At 33.8% G+C, this 5,479-nt stretch overlaps 1 pseudogene; it reads left to right on the forward strand.

Annotated features, from left to right (window-relative positions):
- The first annotated feature begins 333 nt into the window (after positions 1-333).
- Positions 334-710, forward strand: LOC114115311 (phosphatidylinositol N-acetylglucosaminyltransferase subunit P-like; annotated as a pseudogene).
- The last annotated feature ends 4,769 nt before the right edge of the window (positions 711-5,479 follow it).

Raw genomic sequence — 5,479 nt, forward strand, 5'->3', positions numbered from 1 at the left:
TTTGTCATAGTGCTAATTCAGCTAATTTTCATCCTTAGCCAATATCCTCTAAACATTAACTGTCTCATCTTTGTACTTATTTGAATTTTTACCAAAAAAAAATCTTTTATTAGAAATATAAATCTTAGGTCCTTCCTTCTCTGTTCTCACAGCGGCAAAGCCTGTAGACTTGGGGTGGCGTTCAGTTCCCCAACCCTGCTTTCCCCTTACCTCCCCCACCTTCCACTGCAGGATGTGTGTGCACGTGAGGCTGGGGGGCTGGTTGCTCATGCAGGTGACGTTTGGGTACTCGTGTGCACATGTGCAAGCAAAATATCTAAAGCCACAGGGAAAATGGTGGAAAATGCACCGTTGCCAGAAAAAGCGATTTATGGCTTTGTTCTTTTCTTAAGCTCCCAATTTTGCTTTATACTGTTGTGTGGGCTTTTATTCCTGAATCTTGGTTAAACTCCTTAGGCTTAACGTATTGGCCTCAAAAGTATTGGGCCGTTGCTCTGCCTGTGTACCTCCTCATTACAGTAGTCATCAGTTACATCCTCTTATTTGGAATAAACATGATGAGTACCTCTCCACTCGACTCCATTCATACTATCACAGATAACTATGCCAAAAATCAACAGCAGAAGAAAGACCAAGTAGAGGCCATCCCAGCACCAACAGATATTCCTATTAGTGAAGTAAACCAAATGTTCTTTCTTGCAGCCAAATAACTTTCCACCAAAAACTTAATTGTATGTGGACCAATACCAAACATTTATTATAAATTTTGACATAAAGATTTTGACCATACTAATTTTGACTATCTTTTTGATTAATATCCAGTATTGAAATGTAACCAAAAAAAGTAGGTTGAACTCCTTTTATATTAAGCTCTATTAATATTATAAATGTTATCAAATAGTAGTTACTAATGGACAGAATAAATAAAATACTGCATTACCATATGGCAAGAAAAAAAAAGAAATATCAATCTTAAAAGTATTTATTGAAGACAGCACTAATTACAAGATAACCAAAATAACTGACAGTGATTTGTTTGGAAATACATTTGGAAGTTGCACATTCTTTTCCAGTAATGGGAAATGCACATGCAACTTGATTTTTAGCTATCTGAAAGTCCTATCACAGTCTCTCCTATCCAGAGAGCAGGACCTCTGCTGCTCTGATAAAATTATTCCTCAGATATCTTCTACAACAGTGCTGTTTATGCAAGAAAACAGTATTACAGCTAGTTTTGTGATGGTCTTCCTGGGCAGGCATCATACCAGAGTGGATCCTGATGAATGGATGTTTTCAGCAAAATATAACCATTCTTTATTCTCTAATGATTGGGAAAACAGTAGTTTCCACTCTGGTGGTCAGAGAGAGAATGACTTCAAGTCTTTTTAAATGTGTTGAAGTATTGGATCTGCAAGCTGAGTCAATACAAAACCACTTCAGCATGGTGGTATAGTCATCAACACATTAAGTAATGATTACTTCTCATACTTTCTATCTGTGAATTGTTATTTGCTTCTTCAGAAACTACTTTTGAACACTTAATATAGAGCAGTGAATATTATCACCAACAATGCACAAAAGTTCTTTTTCTTCTACAAGAAAAACTTGAGGTGAGAATTATGATTGAACAGCATGTCTGCAATTTTGTGAGAACCAGAATAAGTTCATGGTAACAGTTTTCAATATTACAGCTCTTCTTTTCTGTTATTCCTCTGTAATCATAATAGATTTCTAGTTCAACCATAATGTTTAGAAGAAAAATAATTCTTTAGATACCATGCAATATAATGTAGACACAGGTTCAACAAATACATGTTGGATTAAAAACTTATAAATGTTAGTGCCTGTAGGTGTGATGAAATGAAATAATGCTTTTCTTAGTAGTCTCAAAAGTAGCTCAGATGACTCAAACTGATACAACTTCACTGATTTGTTAAACTCCATATAAAATTATCCTAACTATACTAGCATGCCAATGTTAATAAAATGGCCTAGATAAAAGGTAAAATAACTTTTACAGATGTAAGTTTTATCATCATCATTATTACTTACTTGGTTGCCAGTCTTAACGTACTTTTCTATATAGTGAACCAACAAATAAGCTTTAAAAAATTGAATTAAAAGGATGTGGCTGAAGGTGAGGTCTCTGTTCTTACTCCACCCAACCATAGCAATTATCCAATTCACATGGCAATTTCATGTCCAAGAGTTTCTATGCAAGGCACTTTATAAGTTCATTAACAAATTATAGCTAACAAGTGTTCAGAGGTAAATCATAAAATAAATGGGCTCATTGTGATCAGATCTTGCCTTTTAGAAAAGTTCTTACTTATTTTCAGAATTTCAACTGAAGTAGTTAATAATGTCATATATGATAGCCCTCAAAACAATTCACCTTTTAATCTCCACTTTCATAATTAAAATATCAAGATGATGATTTTTTCCTCATCTTAAGCCTCAGCATTATCAGCATCCTTCCTTACCCTAATATAGTATTGCTTTTGTTTGTTGGGCAAAAATGTACATTCATTAGTGGACATTTATTTTTATAATTAAGTATTAAGATAATACTTTATTAAATTTTTAAGGTATGATTGTTTGACATTTCCCAAGAAAACCTTTCCTCACTAAGGAAAAAAAATCCGCTTATTTCCCAAAATAGCTTTAAATATATGTAATAAAAAATATGTAATTTATTATGTTTTTTGTTAGTTTATGAGGAAACCCAGATGTTCATGTTCATAAGTATTATGCTATGTGCTGTAAAACAGATTAAGAGAAATAAAATATTCTAAATTACTTAAATGAACTTTTAATCTAGCAAAGCAATAAAAATGATTCACCAATAACAGCAATACAATCTAAAATGGGAATATATAAAAGGTATTTTCTTGAGGAGCTCAGGGAAAGAGTATTAAGAAGTGATAAAATATAACTTAAAAAATACCATATGGGTTTCATCAGGTAGCAGTATCAATCAAAAAGGAAATGAGGAAAACAGACAAAGATGTGAGAAAATAAAGACTATTTAGGGGGGATGTTCAATAACACTATTGAACTTAAGTGCAAGGTGTATGAAGGGAGACAGTGTGGGGTGAACCTGGAAAGATAACCCTAGTCTTTCAGAAGAAGGACTCGGACACGATGATATACACAATGGGGATCCATTAAGAGTAGGATATGGTTTGTGGGTTTGGGGATGTATGGAGTTTGGGGTGAACGTGGGCTTGAGAGAGATGTTTTGTGGTATAGGAAAAGCCACTCTGGAACAATGACTAGCTGAAGGTCACAATAAATATCCGGGAATCACCCAGACAAGCACCACAGGCATTATTGTTTTAGATAATATTTTCGAAGAATTTCAGAAATGTGCATATTCATTAAAGATAGGAATATAAATAAACTCAGGAATTAAGCTATCAATTTGTTTGGAGGAGACACTGATTCATCTAAGGAAGTGAACAGATTAGAATTCAGCATTTTCCCAGAGCTGCATTTGCACCATATGCTAACTCTTTAGGCACTTGTCTGCCCTAAAATCTACTTTCTCAAGTTAATTTACATGAAAATGTTTTATTGAATTTGTTTTGAGGGGAAAATGTGTATTTTAAGATTTATATCAAACATCTGGCTTAAATTTTCAGGAATTCTCTTAATTATAGTACATTAGAAGGTACTTTACCCTGAAATGAATGGACATTTTATGTCTTTGGAGATTTCCTAAATTTTACCCAAAATAGTTTTTGCTAAATACTCTTTACTGCTCAATTACTCTTGATTCCACAAATTACTCTTTGCATGTCTTCCATTTTGTGTTCATTCTATCGGATGAGAATGTTGTTCTTGCCTTTTAGTGTGGCATTGATGTTAGGAACATTGATATATTTTTTAAAGCGAGTCTTATTTCCTACAATATTGATAAAGTTTCATGTTCTTGCCATTGTAAAACTATTGCCCAGTATTTATCTCTCTTGTTAATACTCTAATCTCTATGTTACCTACAGAGAGAGCTTAGCATCTGGGGTATTTATCATTGCTTGGCAAGAAGGTCTGAAGTAATCTTGTATTTTTCAAATAAACATTGTTATGAAAGGATAACATACACTCTTGGGCTTCCCTTGTGGTTCAGCTGGTAAAGAATCCACCTGCAATGTGGGAGACCTGGGTTTGATCCCTGGGTTGGGAAGATTCCCTAGAGAAGGGAAAAGCTACCCACTCCAATATTCTGGCCTGGAGAATTCCATGGGCTGTAGAGTCCATGGGGTCGCAAAGAGTCGGACATGACTAAGTGACTTTCACATTCATACTTTCTTAATCCCAGTTCCCTATGAACAGAGCCAATAGGTGCCAATTCTGCATGGTGCAACCCAAGGCAGCAAAAGTCAGTGAAAAAAAAAACAAGTGAGGCATAAAAGAAGGAAAAGGCACATATGCACTCTCAAGTTGACAGCAGCTTCTCAAGACACAGCGAGCTATTTATCTCCTAGACAGCTTCCAGAGTAGCACAGAGGAGTGACTCTGCTGGTCATATCCTCTATATACTTATTTTTTGTCTATTTGGTCTATTAGTTACAAGGAAAGATGTGTTTAAATATCCCATGATAATTATGTGTTTGTGTACTTTTCATTTTTTTCTATTTTTCCCTTTACTGTATCTTAAGCTTTATTACTTAATGTCTGGGATATAATTTACTTGTTGACTGAGATGGTCTTCTTTCTCTCCTGATTCTGACTATGAAACTCCTTGATGCTCTAGTATTTCTGAACTCCTTCAAGAAATTTTTTATCTTTTGTCCATTTTCTCTACTTGTTCTCAACAGGAGCTTTGGTTTAAAACAACTTAGTCCGCTATCTCTAGAAATCAAATTTGTAAAATATATTCACTCTTTATTCTACCAAAAGTTAAAAGAAAGCAATTTTAAAGATCATTTAACTCTGATGCTTTCAGGGGTGGAGGGAGTACAAAATAATAAACTGAATAGAACTTTCAGGCTTTTTAGACTTACAAAGCAAACTAAGGATTCCAAAATATAGTAAAAGAAAAAGCTAATCAACATAGTTCAATGAATTTCTTAAAAAATTTATATTTGACTGTTACACAACTAAAAATGTTTTAATAATTGTCAAAGCTATCACTGTCTTAGATTTTGATTCTTCAGTATATTTCAAATTTTCTATCACTCTTAAGAAAGAAAATGAGTTCTGAAGAACCGGTATACCAGGCTAGAACTTCCTAGTGAATGCTTTCTGATTCATTATACTTTCTTGGAGGAAGAAAGAGTTAATCAGTTCTTTAATCTGTAAGCGTTTCATTTTATCAGATGCCTGATGAAATATACATATAATTTCCTTTAATATACATATTAAATATTAAGGAGAAAAGAAACACATTGCCATATAAACTTGAGAAAACAATTCTCAGCAATTATAGGAGTTAATTTATGTGCCCACAAATTTTACTAAGTACTTACATGAATGC

This window comes from Ovis aries, chromosome 2 (assembly GCF_016772045.2).
Source record: "Ovis aries strain OAR_USU_Benz2616 breed Rambouillet chromosome 2, ARS-UI_Ramb_v3.0, whole genome shotgun sequence".
In the NCBI taxonomy this organism is placed as follows: domain Eukaryota; kingdom Metazoa; phylum Chordata; class Mammalia; order Artiodactyla; family Bovidae; genus Ovis; species Ovis aries.